The 20243-nt window shown below is 40.8% G+C and overlaps 1 protein-coding gene across 3 annotated transcripts in view; it reads left to right on the forward strand.

Annotated features, from left to right (window-relative positions):
• The first annotated feature begins 14398 nt into the window (after window positions 1–14398).
• LOC108584704 (endogenous retrovirus group PABLB member 1 Env polyprotein) overlaps window positions 14399–20243 on the forward strand; it is a 44972-nt gene continuing 39127 nt past the window's right edge. For 2 of the 3 annotated variants that reach the window (XM_017955933.3, XM_017955934.3), the window contains exon 1: window positions 14399–14968. The gene's annotated coding sequence lies outside the window, so the exon portion shown is untranslated. Of the gene's footprint in view, window positions 14969–17713; window positions 17846–20243 lie in introns of those variants that run through there. The other variant, XM_031663770.1, reaches the window with a different exon arrangement.

The following is a 20243-nucleotide window of genomic DNA, read 5'->3' on the forward strand; positions in this document are numbered from 1 at the left end:
TTTCTATAACCAAAAAGGTAGAATATTTGCCTTTAAGAAATGGATTCCCTGTTCAAGTTAATCATCTTTATCTGAAAATGCAAAGAAGGTGGCTTAATGGTCATTGAATTGACAGATGTAACTGGAACTCTAATCTGGTTCTGTGATGCACAATTATACAGAAATGTAAGATCTGAGTTTGTGGATAACCAATGTGTTATCTTCAAGCAGATTTTAGAAATCAGAATGAGCAGAAATTTTAACTGGAAGATCAAAAGTACAAATCAACAAAATTCATCCGCAGGCAGAGGTTGCACAAGATGTAGCAATTTTTTATAAATATTTATATATTCACATGAATCATACTTTACTTGCCTTGTTAAGTAAGTTATTTGACCCTCTTAGGCATTCTTTTATTCATGAAATGTAATTGCACTGCTATCAAAATAACTATAATATCTGATACCTATGCAGACATTTATCTTCTGTTTTTGTTTTTAACTTTTGTTTTAAGTTTAGAGGTACACGTGCCGGTTTGTTACATAGGTAAACTTGTGTCATGGGGGTTTGTTGTACAGATTATTTCATTACCCAGGTATTAAGCCTAGTACTCATTAGTTATTTTTCCTGATCCTCTCCCTCCTCCCACCCTCTACCCTCCAGTCTGCCCCAGTGTGTGTTGTTCCCTTTTTTGTGTCCATGTGTTTTCATTATTTAGTTCCCATTTATAAGTAAGAACATGTGGTATTTGGTTTTCTATTCCTGTGTTAGTTTGCTAAGGATAATGGCCTCCAGCTCCATCCATGTTCCTGCAAAGAACATGATCTTGTTCTTTTTTATGGCTGCATAGTATTCCATGGTGTATATGTACCACATTTTCTTTATCCAGTCTATCATTCATGGGCATTTAGGTTGATTTCATGTTTTTGCTGTTGTGAAGAGTGCTGCAATGAACATATGCATGCAAGTGTCTTTTTAAATTTTATTTTACTTTAAGTCGGGTTTGTTACATAGGTATACACGTGCCCATCATCTAGGTTTTAAGCCTTACGTGCATTAGGTATTTGTCCTAATGCTCTCCCTCCCCTTGCCCCCACCCCGACAGGCCCCAGTGTGAGATGTTCCCCTCCCTGTGTCCATGTTTTCTCATTGTTCAACTCCCACTTATGAATGAGAACATGCAGTGTTTGCTTGTCTGTTCCTGTGTTAGTTTGCGGAGGATAATGGTTTTCAGCTTCATCCGTGTCCCTGCAAAGGTCATGAACTCATTCTTTTTTATGGTTGCATAGTATTCCATGGTGTGTATGTACCACATTTTCTTTATGCAGTCTATCATTGATGGGCATTTGAGTTGGTTCCAAGTCTTTGCTATTGTAAATAGTGCTGCAATAAACATACGTATAAACACCCTAGAAGAAAACCTAGGCAATACCATTCAGTACACAGACTTTGAAGGCATAGACTTCATGACTAAAACACCAAAAGCAATTGCAACAAAAGCCAAATTGATAAATGAGATCTAATTAAGCTAAAGAGCTTCTGCTTAGCAAAAGAAACTATCATCAGAGTGAACAGGCAACCTACAGAATGGGAGAGAAGTTTTGCAGTCTATCCATCTGACAAAGGTCAAGTATCCAGAATCTACAAGGAACTTAAAAAAATTTACAAGAAAAAAACAAACAACCCCATCAAAAAGTGGGCAAAGGATATGAACAGACACTTCTCTAAAGAAGACATTTATGTGGCCAACAAACATATGAAAAAAAGCTCATCATCACTGGTCATTATAGAAATGCAAATCAAAACCACAATGAGATGCCATCTCATGCCATTTAAAATGGCAGGTGTCTTTATAATAGAATGATTCATACTCCTTTGAGTATATACCCAGTAATGGGATTACTGGGTTGAATGGTATTTCTGTCTTTAGGTCTTTCAGGAATCACCACACTGTCTTCCACAATGGTTGAACTAATTTACACCCCCACCAACAGTGTATAAGCATTCCTTTTTCTCCACAGTGTTGCCAATATCTGTTATTTTTTACTTTTTATTAATAGCCATTTTGGCTGGTGTAAGATGGTATCTCATTGTGATTTTGATTTGCATTTCTCTAGCAATCAGCGATGTTGAGCTTTTTTTCATATGATTGTTGGCCACATGTATGTCTTCTTTTGAAAGGTGTCTGATCATGTCCTTTGCCCACTTTTTAATGGAGTTGCTTGTTTTTTCTTGTAAATTTGTTTAAGTTCCTTATTGATGATGGATATTAGACCTTCGTTAGATGCATAGTTTGCAAAAATTCTCTTCCATCCCATAGGCTATCTATCTATTTACTCTGTTGATAGTTTCCTTTGCTGTGCAGAAGCTCTTTAGTTTAGTTAGATCTCATTTGCCAATTTTTGCTTTTATTGCAATTGCTTTTGGTGTCTTTGTCATGAAATTTTTGCCCATGCCTATGTCCTGAATGGTATTGCCTATGTCCTGAATGGTATTGCCTAGGTTTTCTTCCAGGATTTTTATAATCTTGGGTTTTACATTTATTACTTTTATAATTTTGGGTTTTACATTTAAGTCTTTAATCCATCTTAAATTATATCTTATAGGGTGTAAGAAAGGGGTCCAGTTTCAATCTTTGGCATATGGTTAAGCCGGTTATTCCAGCACCATTTATTGAATAGCTAATCCCTTCCCCATTGCTTGTTTTTGTCAGGTTTGTCAAAGATTAGGTATTTGTAGGTTTATGGTCTTATTTCTGGGTTCTCTTTTCTGTTCTGTTAGTTTAGGTATCTGTTTTTGTACAAGTACTATGCTGTTTTGGTTACTATAACCTGGTAGTATAGTTTGAAATTGGGTAGTATGATGCCTCTAGCTTTGTTCTTTTTGCTTAGGATTGCCTTGGCTATTTGGACTTTTTTTGCTTACATATGAATTTTAAACAGTTTTTTCTAGTTCTGTGAAAAATCTCAATGGTAGTTTAAAGGAATAGTATTGAATTTATAAATTGTTTTGGGCAGTATGGCCATCTTAACAATATTGATTCTTTCTATCCATGAGCATGGAATGTTTCTACATTTGTTTGTATCATCTCTTTTTCTTTGTACAGTGGTTTGTAGTTCTCTTTGTAGAGATCTTTCACTCCTCTAGTCATCTCTTTTTCTTTGTACAGTGGTTTGTAGTTCTCTTTGTAGAGATCTTTCACTCCTCTAGTTAGCTGTATTGCTAGATATTTTATTCCTTTGTGGCAGTTGTAAATGGGAGTTAGTTCCTGATTTGGCTCTTGACTTGACCTTTGCTGGCGAATAAGAATGCTAGTGATTTTGGTGATTTTTGCACATTGGTTTTGTATCCTGAGACTTTGCTGAAGGTGTTCATCAGCTTAAGAAGCTTTTGAGTGCAGACTATGAGGTTTTCTAGATATAGGAACATGCAGTCTGCTGAGATAGTTTGACTTCCTCTCCTCCTATTTGGATGTCGTTTATTTCTTTCTTTTGTCTGACTAACCTGGCTAATACTTCCAATACTATGTTGCATGGGAGTGTCGAGAGAGGGCATCCTTGCCTTGCACTGGTTTTCAAAGGGAATGCCTCTATCTTTTGCCCACTCAGTATGATGTTGGCTGTGAGTTTGTCATATATGACTTTCATTATTTTGAGGTATGTTCCTTCAATACTTAGTTTATTGAGAGCTTTTAACATGAATGAACGTTGAATGTTGAATTTTGTTGAAAGCCTTTTCTGCAGCTATTGAGATAATTATTTGGTTTTGTCTTTAAGTCTGTTTATGTGATGAATAATCACATTTATTGATTTACATATGCTGAGTCACCTTGCCTCCTGGAGATAAAGCCTACTTGATCGTGGTGGATAAGCTTTTTGATGTACTGCTGGGTTCAATTTGCCAATATTTTGTTGAGGATGTTTGCATTGATATTCATCAAGGATATTGGCCTGAATTTTTCTTTTTTTGCTGTATCTCTGCCAGGGTGTTATATCTCTGCCAGGGTTTTGTATCAGGGTGATGCTGGCCTCATAGAATGAGTTGGGGAGGAGTCCCTCCTCCTCAATTTTTGGAAATAGTTTCAGTAGGAATGGTACTAGCTCTTCTTTGTACACCTGGTAGAGTTCAACCGTGAATCTGTCTAGTCTTGGGCTTTTTTTGGTGGATAGGCTATTTACTGCCTCAATTTTAGAGCTCATTGCTGGTCTGTTTAGGGACTCAGTTTCTTCCTGGTTCAGTCTTAGGAAGGTATATGTGTCCAAGAAGGGAATGTAACAATTTCTTCCATATTTTCTAGTTTATATGCAATAAGGTGTTCGTAATATTTTCTGATGGTTGTTTGTATTTCTGTGGGATCGGTGCTAATATCTTCCTTGTTGCTTCTGATTGTGTTTATTTGGTTATTCTCTCTCTTCTTCTTTATTAGTCTAGCTAGTAGTATATTTTATTACTATTTTTTAAAAAAAACTAGCTCCTGGATTCATTGATCTTTTTAATGGTTTTTCATACTTAATCTCCTTCAGTTCAGCTCTGATTTTCGTTATTTCTTGTTTTCTGCTAGCTTTGGAATTTGTTTGTTCTGGGTTCTCTAATTATTCTAGTTGTGATGTTAAGTTGTTAACTTGGGATCTTTCTAACTTTTTGATGTGGGCATTTAGTGCTATAAATTTCCCTCTTAACACTACCTAAGCTGTGTCACAGAGATTCTGATATGTTGTATATTTGTTCTCATTAGTTTAAAAAGTTCTTGATTTCTACCTTAACTTCATTATTCAAAAATCATTCAGGAGCAGGTTATTCAATTTCCATGTAATTGCATAGTTCTGAGCGAATTTCTTAGTCTTGATTTCTAATTTGATTCTGCTGTGGTCCAAGAGACTGTTATAATTTCAGTTCTTTTGCATTGTTGAGGAATGTTTTACTTCCAATTATGTGATTGATTTTAGACCATGTGCCATGTGGTAATTAGAAGAATGTATATTCTCTTGTTTTTGGGTGGAGATTTCTGTAGATATCTATCAGGTCCATTTTATTCAGTGCTGAGTTTAGGTCCTGCATATCTTTGTTAATTTTCTGTCTTGATGATGTATTGTCAGTGAGGTGTTAAAATCTCCCACTTTTATTGTATGGGAATCTAAGTTTCTTTGAAGGTCTTTAAGAACTTGCTCTATAAATCTGGGTGCTCCTGTGTTGGATGTATACATACTTAGGACAGTTAGGTCTTCTTGTTGAACTGAACCTTTTACCATTATGTAATGCCCTTCTTTGTCTCTTTTGATCTTTGTTGGTTTAAAGTTTGTTTTGTCAAAAACTAGGATTGCAACTCCTACTCTTTTTCTGTTTCCCATTTGCTTAGTAGATTTTTCTCCTTATTTTGAACCTATGTATTTCATTGCATGTAATATGGATCTCTTGAAGACAGCATACTAGTGGGTCTTGGTTCTTTATCCAGCTTCTCACTCTGTGTCTTTTAATTGGGGCTGTTAGCCTGTTCACATTTAAGGTTAATATTGATATATGTGGACTTGATCCTGTCATCATGATGCTAGCTGGTTATTTTGCACACCTGTTTATGTGGTTGCTTTGTAGTCTCACTGGTCTGTGTACTTCGGTGTGTTTTCATAGTGGCTGATAACAGTCTTTCCTCTTCATATTTAGTGTTTCCTTCAGAAGCTCTTGTAAGGAAGGTCTGGTGGTAACAAATTTCCTCAGTGTTTGCTTGTCTGAAAAGATCTCATTTCTCCTTTGGTTATGAAGCTTAGTTTGGCCAGATATGAAATTCTGAGTTGGAAGTTCTTTTAAGAATGTTACTATTGGTCACCAATCTCTTCTGGCTTATGGAGTTTTAGCTGAGATGTCTGTTGTTAGATTAATGGGCTTCACCTTGTAGGTGTCCTGGCCTTTCTCTCTAGATTCTTTTAACATTTTTTCCTTTCATTTCAACCTTGGAGAATCTGATGATTATGAGTCTTGGAGATAATCTTCTAATGAAGTATCTTACTGGGGTTCTCTGCATTTCCTGAATTTGCACGTTGCCCTCTCTAGCTAGGATGGGGAAGTTCTCATGGATGATATTCTAACATATGTTTTCCAAGTTGGTTCTGTTCTTTCCATCTCTTTCGGGTACACCAATAAGTCGTAGATTTGATCTATTTACATAATCCCATAATTCTCAGAGATTTTGTTCATTCTTTTGCATTGTATTTTCTCTTCTCTTGTCTGCCCATCTTATTTCAGAAAACCAGTCTTCAAGCTCTGAGATCCTTTCCTCCACTTGATCTATTCTGCTATTAATACTTGCATTATGAAATTCTTATAGTGTGTTTTTCAGTTCTATCAGGTCTGTTACATTCTTCTCTATACTAGCTATTTTGTTTGTCAGCTCCTGCAATGTTTCATCATGATTTTTAGCTTCCTTGCACTGGGTTTCAATGTACTCCTGTAACTCAATAAACTTATAACTATTTATATTCTGGATTCTACTTCTGTCATTTCAGCCATCTCAGCCTCAGCCCAGTTCTGAACCCTTGCTGAAGAGGTGATAAGGTCATTTGGAGGAAAGAAGGCACTCTGGCTCTTTCAGTTTTCAGCATTCTTGTGCAGATTCTTTCTCATCTATGAGGGCTTATCTCCCTTTAATCTTTGAGGTTGCTGACCTGTGGATAGGTTTTTTTTCTTTTATCCTATTTGATGACCTTGAGGGTTTGATTGTGTTATACGGTGTATTCAGCCAACTGGCTTCATTTCTGGGAGATTTTAGGGGGCCAGTGCTCAGCCTCCAACTCCTGGACTGTGAGTTCTAACTCTGAGGGACTCGTATTGGGTCCCAACTTTGTTCTCTGGCTCCTCAGGGTTTGGAGTCCACTGTGCTTGGGGTTGGGCTGAGGTGCAGCAGCTTTAACAGAGTGCCAGCAGATGTGAGGGTGCCTGTCTCCCTGAGGGAATTTACCACAGTGGAGGAGGCAAGGCAGCTGGTGACCGTGTGTGCTGTTGCACTGGAGGTGGTGCTGGCTTGGGGCAAGGTGCTGGCTGGCACAGGTCTGGGTGCCTTCTCTGCCCTGCAAACAGGAGTAATAGCTCAGGGGGTGGGAGAATCCCCTGTTCTCTGCACAGTGTTAGCACGAGGGCAGGATACTGGCAGTGGTGGGGTTTGCTGGCTTGGTGCCCACCAAGGCTCTGTCTACAATGGTGGTCAGTGGAGGGTTTGGGGACGCTGCACACCTGTATGCTGGTTGGGCAAGTAAAGCAAAACCTGGCCATGCAGACATGCATGAACAAAGTGGTCTGGGGAGTAGCCATGGGCTCAGGGGAAGTTCCAGTATGGGGAGGGAACATGTGGACTGGTGCACAGCCATAGGGGCCACCTTGCTGGAGCTCTCCAGCAAGGTCTCCATGGTCTGCCAGCATAGAAGCTATGTTGTGGGCCCCCAGGGCACCCGAGACTTTCCTGTAAGCATATGTGGTCAGGCTGGGGCCCTGGGAGTGACCAATAGACCAAGGAGTGCAAAGGTCAGACTAGCCCCATCTGATGTGCAAAACCATTCTGCAGAGCTCAGGTCAAATAGTTCCCCTAGGGCTAAAGTCTCTTATGGAAGCAATTTGAGCCTAGAGGGATGGCTGTTCCTGGCCATGCTCCACTACAGACACTCTCGCACTAAACCACCTGTGCTCCACATCAGTTGGCTAGCTGCCCCACCACTTACTTGTCTCCTGGGGGCTCTACCCCAGAGAGATGTGGACCAGCAATTGCTCAGTGCAATCAGCCCAGGATGGAGGATCTGTGCCATGGACCCAAGCCAGGGGTTCCTTGTCTGGTGATGAGCAGTGGGGTTGTGTGAGACCTAGGGGAGATGGACTGGCCTCCTTTCCTTGGGTCGACTGCAGCTTGTTGGACATGTGGATAATGCACTTAGGGTCTTTGCTTCTTTGTTAGTCCAAGGGTAGCAAGGACAGTCTCACCACGGAGGCAGTGTCGGAGAAGCTTTCAGTTGTCCCTGGAAACTCTGTCTGGGAAGTTGCTGAGTTGCTACTAGCTTGATAGCTCTGGTGGGGGGTGGCTAGAGGCCCAGGCCTGGAGGACCTACCTATTGAGGAGATATGGGAACAGGCACCTACACAATAGTCTGGACACTTTTCTGTAGGGCTACTGTATGTAGTATGCTGGGAGTCCTCTCCAGTTTCTAGTCCCCTTGGAATTTCCAGTACCTGGAGGTATCACCAGTGAAGGCTATGAAACAGCAAAGATGGCAGCCTATCCCCCCGTCTGGGAAATCCCTCCTAAGGAGGTACAGACCTTTTGCTAGCCTGAACGCGCCTATAGGAGGTAGCTGAAGACTCAGTTGGGAGGTCTCACCCAGTAAGGAGAAATGGGGTTGGGGATATGCTTAAAAAAGAAGTCTGGCCACATTTTCACAGAGCAGCTGTGTTGTTCTTGGAGTCTGCTACAGGCCTCAATGACCTTAGACACTCCAAAGCCCAAAGGCTGGAATGGCTAAATTGCCCAAACAGCAAAGATGGTGGCCCACCCCTCCCTCTGGCAGCTTTGTCCCAGGGAGGTTTGAAACCTCTGTCAGCTGGAGAACACTGGCTGGGGTGCCTGGAGGCCCCTGTCGTGAGGCCCTGTCAAGTCAGAAGGGATGGGATGGAGGAATCACTTAAAGAAGCAGTCTGGTCATGTTTTTGCAGAGCCGCTGTGCTGTGCTGGGTACCATTTCCTCCACTGGTCGGCTTGGACTCTCCAAAGCCTGAAGGCTGGAATGGCTAAGTCACCCAAACAGCAAAGATGGCAGCTCGCTCCACTGCTTCTGGGAGCTCCATCCCAAGGGGTTTTCAAAACTCTGTTGGCTGGAGAACACTGGAGAGGGTGGCTGGAGATCACAAGTTGGGAAATCTTATGTAGTGAGGAGGAACAGGATCAGGGAACCACTTTAAAAAGCAGTCTTGCTATGTTTTCATAGAGCAGCTGTCCTATGCTAGGGGATCCCTTCTGCCTCTGGACAGCTTGGACTCTCCGAAGGCTGGAATGGCTGAGTCCTGAGCAAAGATGGCAGCCCACCCCCTCCCCTTGGGAGCTCCTTCTTAGGGAGGTGCAATATCACTAGTGGTGGCTGGCTGGAACTCCAAGCCAGTGGGACTTATCCTGCAAGGAGTGGCAGAACTGGGGCCTGCAGACTGTTGCTGCTCAGCCCCCTCTTTCCTAGGGTTATAGAGGTGTAACCTCCTGCTTTGCCAGAGTTGTGGCTGCTTTTGCCAGGAAGCCCAGAGATTGCAAGTATCTAAGGCTCCCGGGTCTCCATGCATGCCCCTGACCTGAGCAGCTGCATTGCTGAGACTCCACATAATTCTATGTGTCAGACTAAAGGCTCTGGTGAGTGGGTTCACAAGGGGATCCCCTGACCTGAGGGTTGCAAAGATCCATGGGAGAAGCATGGGTTCCCGAGGTTGCATATTCAGTCATTGCTTCCCTGGGGAGGGTGGGAGTTACCTTGGCTCCATGTTGCTCCCGGGGTGGAGCATTATCTTGTCTTGCTTTTCTCCATGGCCCAGTATGGCATGGGAAATGGTTGGCCCTGTATGGCACGGGATGGTTCCCTATGCACCCAAGAAGTTCCTGGAAGTCACTGAACAGGCTGGGCTCAAAGGATTCCTTAGTCACAGATGAGGGGCCCAGACAGAATAAATGTCTCCACAGATATTAGTGTGGGAGGATAACGGCTGAGACCAGATGCCTGCTTCCACCAGTATCTTGACCCAGTGAAGCCCACCTTCTCCCAGTGCCCCTTAGACACAGGAGGATATCCACCCGGATTGAGAAAATTAAGTTTCCACTGCCTGGCAAAATAAGGCCTCAATTAAAAATTTAAAAGAATTGTAGAGAATACAGAGAAACAAACTTCAGTTTGTAAATGGAAATATAATACAGATCTATCTATATATAAATGCTAGATACAGAGATCTATATCTCATATGCTGTATGCTCTGATCTATATGCTATACATGATTAATTTCTTTTTGTCCAGATGAATAGAAAGTGCCATTGGAGTAGGTATATCAGTAAAGGAATGTTTTGGCTAAAATAAAAGAAAACATGGGCTGGGTGAGGTGGCTCATGCCTATAATCCCAACACTTTGGAAGTCCGAGGTGGGCTGATTACTTGAGTCCAGGAGTTTGAGACCAGCCTGGGCAACATGGGAAAATCCCGCCTCTACAAAAAATACAAAAATTAGCTGGGTGTGGTGGCACATGCCTGTGGTCCCAGCTACTCGGGAGGCTGAGGCAGGAGAATCACTAAGCCCAGGAGATTGAGGCTGCAGTGAGCCAAGATCACACCACTGCACTCCAACCAGGGTGACAGAGTGAGACACCATCTGAAAAACAAAAAAACAAAAAACATGACCCTCAAAACTTAAGAATTGGAGATTTTTATTTTTCACATGACAATAAGTTTGGTAGTGGGCAGTTGCTGACTGCTCAATGATGTCAGGGACAGTGTCTTTATTGTTTTCTTCATGTCTGTATTATTTTCCCTTGTGGTTGCTCCAATGCTCCATCCATCATACCTGCATTCAAGGCAGAAAGGGAAAGGTCTGGCTCAAGCTGTTCTTGTCTCCCTTTATGAGGAAAGTCGTGGCTTTCCCAGAAGTCCCCCAGCAGACTTTTCTTTATATCTCATTGGCAAGTACTCAGCACCATGCACATCTCAAATCGTAATTGAGGATTTAAGGTGAAAATTGAATGTAGTTAAAATTGTCCTTGAATAGTTCCTTAGGAGTTTGCCATGTTGGAGGCCAGCCTGCTGGAAGCCTACACTTCTTTTAGAAGCTCACACTGTCAGTCCTACCACAACATTGGAACAGATCTTTGTTTCAGCAGGTGAACTAGCTAGTATTAGGTGTTGTAGCATTTAAACAGTAGGAGCTTTAAACAAAGGGATTACACTCAATGCAGCAAGATACTTTTACTGTGAGAGAAATATGGAACCCCCACCCCAAGCTCATTAAATAAACTGGTGGGTAGAAATGACCTCACTATTTAAATAGTTGTCCACATGCTATGAAGCATATGGTGTAGAGGAGTGGTTAAGAGTCTGTCCACTGGAAACAGACTGCCTGGATTTGAAAGCCTGCTCCATCACTGACTAGCTTGTGCTGTGACCTTAGGCAACTTACCGTGGCTCAGTTTCCCATCTGTGAAATGAGGAAAATAATGCAACCAACCTCATAGAGGTTATTGTGAGAAATAAATGAGTTAATAAAGGTAAAGCAAATGTGTCTGACTCATGCTAAATACTATAGAACATTTAGGTATTATTATTATTATGGTTCTTGTTATTCCACAGTTGCATATACTCCTGTAAAATATGCATAAGATGCTACTCTAGAGAGGAAGGCATTCAATCAAGATTTGTTGAATTAATAAATAAACTATAATATTTAAAGTATTTCACCCAATATCTGATTAATATTCAACCAACAGTTGTTACTAATACTGCCACTTTAGTACCTTTGAACTTTAATGATCATGTCTCACGTGAAGGAATGCAGAAATGCACCACAGCGAGGGAGGAAGTACTAGATATTTAAAGGAAAATGAAATTCAATCCTTAATAATGTATATATTTATCACAAAGTGATCTGTGTAAATATTAAGGGTTTAAATCATTTAACCCCTCCTTGCCTTGGTCAGATGAAAAAGTTGGACTAAGAGAATTTTAAAAGTGAGTTCCCTAAGGTGTTAATAGGTGTCCTTAAATAAATTTGGGAAATCTAGAGTTCAAGTTAAATGAATTACTGCTGTCTCTTTTTTTTCTGCGGCACTTATCAGAATCTTGAGGTTAATTTGCCTTACAAATCTCTGAAAGTGTATATAGAATGAAGTACTACACAAACTTGTTTGATGACAGAATCCTTTTTTTTTTTTTCCAATTGCTGTGAACATCCTGCAGGTCTCCTGTTCTATCAAATGCTAGATGCCTCTGAGGTCCCCCATTCATTCAATTCTAAAATCTCCTCTATGACTAATGAAGGTCAGTAGGTGGAGAATGCTTTTAACATATAGTTATATAGTTCAAAAATCCCGAATGGTGCTTTGTAAATATCCGTGCTGGGGCTGGAGCTATTGTTCTCATCTTTGCCTGCACCTTGTAATCACCTAGGGAGCTTTAAAAAATAGTGATGCTCAGGTTGCATCCTCAGAGATTCTAATTTAATGGGTCTGGGTGCCACCTGGGCATTAGATTTTTCAAAAGATCCTCAAGTGATTTCTAATGTGCAGCCAGGGTTGAGAACCACTGGGCTAGGAGAAAGAATCTTTGGCTGGGACAGGTAATAACCAAGGTCAGAAATGCAAAGGACCACAGAGTTTGGGAGGGGAAATCAAAGGGAAAGACAGAAAGAGGAGACATGAGGTGAGGACGATGATTAAAACCTAGTGATGGTATGGGTGTAAGCTGTGTGAGAGAAGAGATGAGGCTGTCTGAGGGGATGGAGGATAGAGTGACCATGGAGAATGGAAGCTATATAGAGAGGAGTACTTAGAACACCAACTGGAAAAGATCATACTCCCCGAAAGACAAACACACACAAAAATAATCTCAAAAACGAATGCAAGCAGCCTGGTCTGAATGGATGGAAGCAGACCATATGAGCCATAAGATCCACAGCTTCAGGATTGGGGCCACTCCAAGGAGACTTCCCTTAGGCAGAACCCCTAGTGTTAGAAGAAAGTCTTTGAATTACAGCTGAATTGACTGTCTCATGAGAGATCTTCCTTTAGATTTGCCTCAACTGAAGCCAGTGTATAACCTGTTTCCTTCCACCATAGTGAGGTTTATGGTCTGTGACATAATTTTTCATAATTTATGTGAATGCTTCCTGCTGGGCCTCCATTGGGTCCAGTAAGAAAGGGGAGGAAGCTAGGAGGAAGTGAATGGGGACTACATTTGCATCCATATATATATATATGGTGCCCAGTTTATACTAAAAAAAACCCCTATCTATTGTTTATCTCTGATTAAAGTTTAACTGAGTGTCCAGTATTTTATTTGGCAACCCTGGAGGAGAAGAAACAGAAAAACCAACTAAGATGTTGTCGCAGGTGTTGGTGACAGAGAAGATGACATGCAGTGGGTTCCAGTTCTATTTGGAAGTAGACTCTTGGAAATAGATTGATGTGGTAGGAGAGAGAGCCTGGGGTCAAGGGCCATGCAGACTCTGGAGAGCCTCTGGATGGACAGAGCTGCCAGTGCATCCAGTGCCACTAAATGAAAAGAAAATTAGTTTTAACATTTCAGTCTATTGCTCTCCTCTTGTAAAGTCATGCACCCTGTGTAGCTGTCCTCATGACAACAGCTGTTTATTAACTGATTTCTATATAATGCGGTATTGAAACTAATACTGAGGGAAAGGGCCTTGTGTGCTGCCAAAAATAAAAGTAGCAAATAAACCATAGTTCTGGCGGTGCTGTGCCTAATATGACATTGCTTGTGACTGAGAAAATTATCGAAAGCCTCTGGGATCAGAAGACAATATAAATTAGTCCACAGATGGAAGGAATGCTGTTCCGGTCTTCTGACTGTGTCCCTTAACTTTTCGATTATGTAAAATTTTATCAGTATAACCTGTCTTATCTTATCACTGTTGTGAATATCATGTGAATTGCAAATATAAAAACTCTTTTATTAATATTCAGGTATTGTTGTGGACTGAATGTGGACTGAATCCCCACTCCAAATTTATATGCTAAAGCCCTAATGCCCAATGTGATATTATTTAGAGATGGGGACTTTGGGAGGTAATTAGGGTTACATAAAGTCATGAGGGTGGGGCCCTCATGGTGGGATTAGTGACTTTGTAAGAAGGGGAGGAAAGATCCTTTGACTGTGCACCCTCTGTTCCCTGCACACATGGGAGAAAGGTGATATGAGGGCCTAGTGAGAAGGTGGTCATCTGCAAGCCAGGAAGAAAGACCTCACCAGAAATCAAATTGACCAGAACCTTGATCTTGGACTTTTAGTCTCTAGAACGGTACATAAATAAATTTCTGTGGTTTAGACTGCTTAATCTATAATATTTTGTTGTGGTAGCCAAAACCGAATAATACAGATACTTTTTTTTTTTTTTTACAGAAATAATTAGGTATAAGCAAGCAAGAATGTTATCACCAAAGCAAAATCTCTTGCTTTACTTAACTGATTATTTATTTAGAGACAGGATCTCTGTCTATCACCCAGGCTGGAGTGCAATAGTGCAATCATGGCTTACTGCACCGTGGAACTCCTGGGCTAAAGTGATCCTCCCACCTCAACCTCCTAAGTAGCTGGGACTACAGGTACACACCACCATGACCAGCATTTTTTTTTTTTTTCTTTAAAACATTTTAAAAAAAAATTTTAGAGTCAGGGTCTTGCTACATTTCTTAGGCTGGTCTTACACTTTTAACCTCAAGCAATCCTCCCACCTTGGCCTATGAGTAGCTGGGATTACAGATCCAAACTACTGTGCCCAGCTTCTTGCTATTTTCAGTCTGCCAGTGAATTTTCTGAATCTGTAAGCTAGGCCACCTTTAGCATATGGTCTCAAGTCTGCAGTCCTGGAGCAAATTATATTGTGTGTATCTCCTTGCCTTTTCCTTTTCTACCTCCCAAACATTCACATTAAGGGCAGCCTTGAGAAGGTAATGTCACAAAAGGTGCGAGTGTGTGAGGAAGAAAGGAGCTTGGTTGCTAGGAAACCAGGGAGCCAGTACAACCGAACAGCCACTAGGTGCTTAGGGATTGTGTGGTTTGTGCTGACTGCATGTGTATGAGTAGCTGGGGCTTTTCTCTTTTAGCACCAACTAGAAATCTGCCACATCCAGACTTCTAGTCTGACATCAGATGTAAAAAGATGCTGAATAATGTAATGACTAGTGAGGCTTTCCATTGCAGTGGCCCCCCCTTATTCACAGAGAATACATTCCAAGACTCCCAATGGATGCCTGTAACCAAAGGTAGTATCCAATTTAATATATACTGTTTTTTCCTATACATATGTGTCTCTGATAAAGTTTAATTTATAAATTAGGCACAGTAAGAAGTTAACAACAATAACTAGTAATAAAATGGAACAATTAAAACAATATACTGTAATAAAAGTTATCTGAATGTGCTTTCTCTCTCTCTCTCAAAATATCTTATAGCAGTGTACTCATCTGTTTTCAGACCACTATTGAATGTGGGTAACTGAAACCATGGAAAGCAAAACCACACAGATAAGGGGGGACTATTGTACGAAAGACAGAAACTCAACTCCAGAAAAGAGAATTTGTTAAATATAGTAACTGGGAAGTCTAGGGGTGGATACTGCTTTGGATAGGACTGGATTCAGTAACATGAATGTCATTAGCTCATTCTTTATCATATCTGTTTTCCTCTGTGCAATAGTCTCATTCTTATGTAATTTATTTTTCTGACTCTCAGTGGGATCCCTGCAGGCAATAAGGAAGGGATAGTCTGGCTACAGAGCTCTGGGTTCCTATGTTTCCAGGAACCATCTCCAAGTAAAGAAAGAGATTTTCTTTCCTAGGATTCCTATGTTAAATCCCAGAGAAGGGATCTGATTACTCAGCTGGGTCACAGGCTCTCCTATTGCACTAGTTACTATGGCCAGAGTAGCAGAGTACTCTGATTTGTAGCACCATTAAGAACTGCATGGAATAGGGGAGGCATTTCTCCAAAGGAAAACGGGATGTGTTGTAGGAAGATGAGAGAGTTAACCGGGCAGGTCAAAACAGCAAATATCCACAGAAATACTTGAAAAGACACCTATACAGTTAGCTCTGACTTTTATTCATATGTAACTTTAATCAAAATTGCATATGAAGGATGCTCACTGATGCACTGTTTTTAATAAAGAAAAAATGGAAACAACCCCAGTGTGAATTCATAGAAAAGCAGTAAATTGTTGTAAATTCATACAGTATAATACTAAATAGCAATTTAATTACTGACACAGAATGTGGCCTTGATATACATTAAAGGAAAAAAATAAATTGTAAAGCAGTGTTTAAAGTTTAAATTTTTTGTAAAAATGTTATTTCTCTGAATATTGCTCCAAATTGTTAAGAGTAGCTTTCTTGTAGGAAGTTACTACTGGATTCCCTTTTGGTGGGTTATAAACTACTAAAATGTGGTATTTTAGAATGAGCAATATTAATTTTACAGTTAAACCAATAAAGATGAAATTTTAAAAATTCATTATAAATATTAAAAAATAGTACAAATACTGTCTCCCATTTTGTAGGTTTTTTTTCATTTTCTTGATAGTGTCCTTTAAGACACAAACATTTTACATTTTGGTCAAGTCCCATTTATCTATTTTTGCCTTTGTCACTTGTACTTTTGGTGATGTATCTAAGAAACCTCTGCCTACTGGGAGGTCATGAAAATTTACATCTATGTTTTATTCTGAATTTTATACTTTTAGCTCTTAAATTTAGGTCTTCGGCCTATTTTGAGTCAATGTTTATATATGGTGTGAGGTACAGGTCTGTGTAGTAAAAAATTTGGCCTCACCCAGAGGAAGGACTAGCCTTTGCCCTCAGCTTCTGAGAGTTGATCTATATAATACCCAATGGGAGTGTCCTTGTTTAGGGTGGCAGCTGGCCACACCAGAGCTTAGGGTAAGGCTAGCTACACAAGAAAGACCAAATATGTGATTTAGGGTGGAGGCTTGTCATGCTAGAAAGATCAATCATGTGATTCAGAGTGTGAGCTGTGGGTCACGTGGTTTTAGTCAACTTAGAGACTGAATTCAATCATGTTGGCAGTCTGTCAATCATGTGTACATAATGAAACCCCAATATAAACTCTGGATACTGAAGCTCAGGTGAGCTCCTCTGACTGGCAATACTCTGTGCATATTGCCACACATTGATGCTGGGAGAGTACATGTGCTGACTCAACAGGAAAGGGGAAACAGAAGGTTTGGGTTTGGCACCCTCCCAAACTCTGCCCTGTACTTCTTCCTTTGACTGATTTGAATATGCATCCTTTCCCTATAATAAACTATAACAATCAGCATAACAACTTTCAGTGAAATCCTGTGAGTCCTTATGGAAAATTATGAAAACTGAAGGTGGCTTTGGGAACCTACCAGAATTTGCAGTTGCTGTCAGAAGTGAGGGCCATTTTGTGGATATTGTGCTCTCTAAACTTGTAGTTGGCTCCAAATTATCACAGTGGGTGTCAGAAGTGGGATTCATGGGACTAAATCCGACTCACTGGAGCATGTGGTTTGGGAAGAAAAAGGATGAAAGGGTGGATGTTAACGAACTTTTCATTTCTGGATGGCTACAGAGTTAGCCATGATATGGAGCTACAGCTGTGCTATAATCAGTTACTGAAGGTAAAAGTTACCAATGGAATTTTATTTTATTTTATTTTTTTTTTTTTTTTTTTTTTTTTTGAGACGGAGTCTCGCGCTGTGTCACCCAGGCTGGAGTGCAGTGGCGCGATCTCGGCTCACTGCAAGCTCCGCCTCCCAGGTTCAGGCCATTCTCCTGCCTCAGCCTCCGAGTAGCTGGGACTACAGGCGCCCGCCACCACGCCCGGCTAGTTTTTTGTATTTTTAGTAGAGACGGGGTTTCACCATATTAGCCAGGATGGTCTCGATCTCCTGACCTCGTGATCCGCCCGCCTCGGCCTCCCAAAGTGCTGGGATTACAGGCTTGAGCCACCGCGCCCGGCCCTACCAATGGAATTTTAAAATGATGGACCCAACTCCAAGGAAGTATTCTCACTGGATGCATAATGAAATGCAGAGTAACAAGAAAAAGAAAAAGAAAAATATGCGATCTTTGGTTACTGTTATCTGTCATATCTAAAATGTGAGTATGGGGTAATGCAAGAATTTTGGGGTAAATCCTAATGCTGGTAAAGCTTGGATTCCAACTGGTTCAAGCTGCAGCTATTAGCCTGTAGAGCCCCTACCAATGAATATAGTTAAAATAAAATAAAAGAAAGTATTTGTGTGGACCCCCATCCTGGGCCTAGCTTGGATTCCTTCTGTTCCAATTGACAGCTGCTAGCCTCAGGACCCCGATAAAAGGAAAAATTGTGCTGAAACAACAGATAGTGAAGGAGGTTAGAATGATTCGTAAGAGAATAGGTACAACAAAGGGGAAAGAAAGAGGGGCAAACTGGGCACAAATTTGGCCAAGAAAAGTGGAAATCTTTAAATGGTTGTTAACAAATGAGGTGAATAAAGCAAACAGAGCTTAGGTGGAGCTGGGGTTGCCGGGGGGGTGGTCAGGGAACCACCTGCTCTCAGGAATGCCAAAGAGAACAGAACACAAATCATCAAGCATTGTTGATGATAGTTAGTCATCTAGTGACCAGTAGAGACAAGGAACCAGGTGGTTTTCAGATGACAGCACGAAAACCTGCACATAGACCAGCTGGCTTCTCCCCTGTAGATCATGCAATTTTCCTCCCTCGAGATGCTATCTTGGAGAAGAGAGAAAACAGCTAAGTTGGATCGTTTGATTTGACTATTTGACTAGATATTTATTCTTTTTTTTTTTTTTTCATATGGAGTCTGACTCTGTCACCCAGGCTGGAGTACAGTGGCGTGATCTTGGTCACAGCAACCTCTGCCTCCTGGGTTCAAGTGATTCTCCTGCCTCAGCCTCCTGAGTAGCTGGGATTACAGGTGTGCACCACCACGCCCAGCTAATTTTTTGTATTTTTAGTAGACACAGGGTTTGACCATGTTGGCCAGGCTGGTCTCGAACTCCTGACCTCGTGATTCACCTACCTCAGCCTCCCAAAGTGCTGGGTTTACAGGCATGAGCCACCATGCCTGACTGATATTTACTCTTTTTACTCTATCATATCTATACTTGGCTTCTATATCATTTGAAGAAGGTATTCTGCTGTTTACTGAAAATTGAACAAAGAAAAAACCCTGAAAGTCAAAAATTTTTGGTGTTAGTAACCTGAAAAAGGCTGTTTTAAACAGGAAAATATTGAGATAACTTTAATCAGTGAGTTTAAGATTTTACCCTCTCCACTGGAAAGAACACCTAAGAGGACAATGAGATCAATTCTAGAAACAAAGGAACACTATATATATATAATCTAGCACATATGAATTATACTGCTCATATTTTGACCTATTTCATGTCAAATACATAAAGCATAGGTGATTTGGTGCAGGAGGGTGAAAAGGGAGCAGGGGGATTATTTTTACTCCTCACCAGAAAATCCCTGTGGCACCTCCAGAGGCAGATACAGGTGTTTGAAAACCAGTGATCCATCTAGGGAAATTGGTCCTTCAGTCTTTAAGTGACTTTACAATAACACAACTGCTTAGTCAGTGCAGGAGCCCATACTGGCACCCAGGGATTTAACTTCTAGGACTTTAACAAGGAATAGACCATGTCAACCTCATTCCTTATCAGCAGGTTGACATTTTCTTCTGAACAAATAATGTATTACATTTTCAGCCAACAGCTTTTGAAAGAAGGGCTTTCTGTTGATCTAATGTTAATTATGAGGTCTAGTTCCAAGATTCTTTTTGCTCATTTTATCATGGTGCCTATTCTCTTTCAGCTTCTAGACAGAAATTTTTACTGTAGATATATAGATCTAATGTTGTGTCTCAGGGGTTTTCAACCTTGTTACTCTTGACATTTGGACTAGATATTTATTTGTGAGGTAAGAAGGCTGTCTTCTGCATTCTAAGATGTTTAGTAACATCCTGGCCTTTACTCACTGCATTCCAGGAGGACTATCACCCCACCTCCACCCCAGTGGAGACAAAAAAAAAAAATCCTCTACATATTGCCAAGTGTCCCCTGGGGAGGCAAAATTACCCATATTTGAAAGCCACTGCTCTTTCATTAGGATATAAACTGGTTCCAAGATACCCCTCTGGTGTACCCACTCCTGATTGATCTCCAGCCTAATCACTATGGTCATACTCTCCTATGATAAGGGGTACTGGGGAAAAGGACTGTGTATTCATGAATCATTACTCCCCTCCCCAACAGTGAATCAGTAACACTCTTGGTTCAGGTTGCTTCACTTCTGTAAGGATGAGTAAATTTGTTGAGAAACAAATTATTCAATGATACTTGTTAAAGCATGGTAAGGAAGACTTCAAGACCATTACATTAGGTGTGGGGACAATTAAAATGGGGTCTTGCAGTCAGGGTGAGAGATTGGACTCAACTCTTTCTTTTTTTTTTTTTTTTTTTTTTTTTTTTTTTGAGGCGGAGCCTT

The sequence above is a fragment of the Papio anubis genome, chromosome 2 (assembly GCF_008728515.1).
Source record: "Papio anubis isolate 15944 chromosome 2, Panubis1.0, whole genome shotgun sequence".
Lineage (NCBI taxonomy): Eukaryota > Metazoa > Chordata > Mammalia > Primates > Cercopithecidae > Papio > Papio anubis.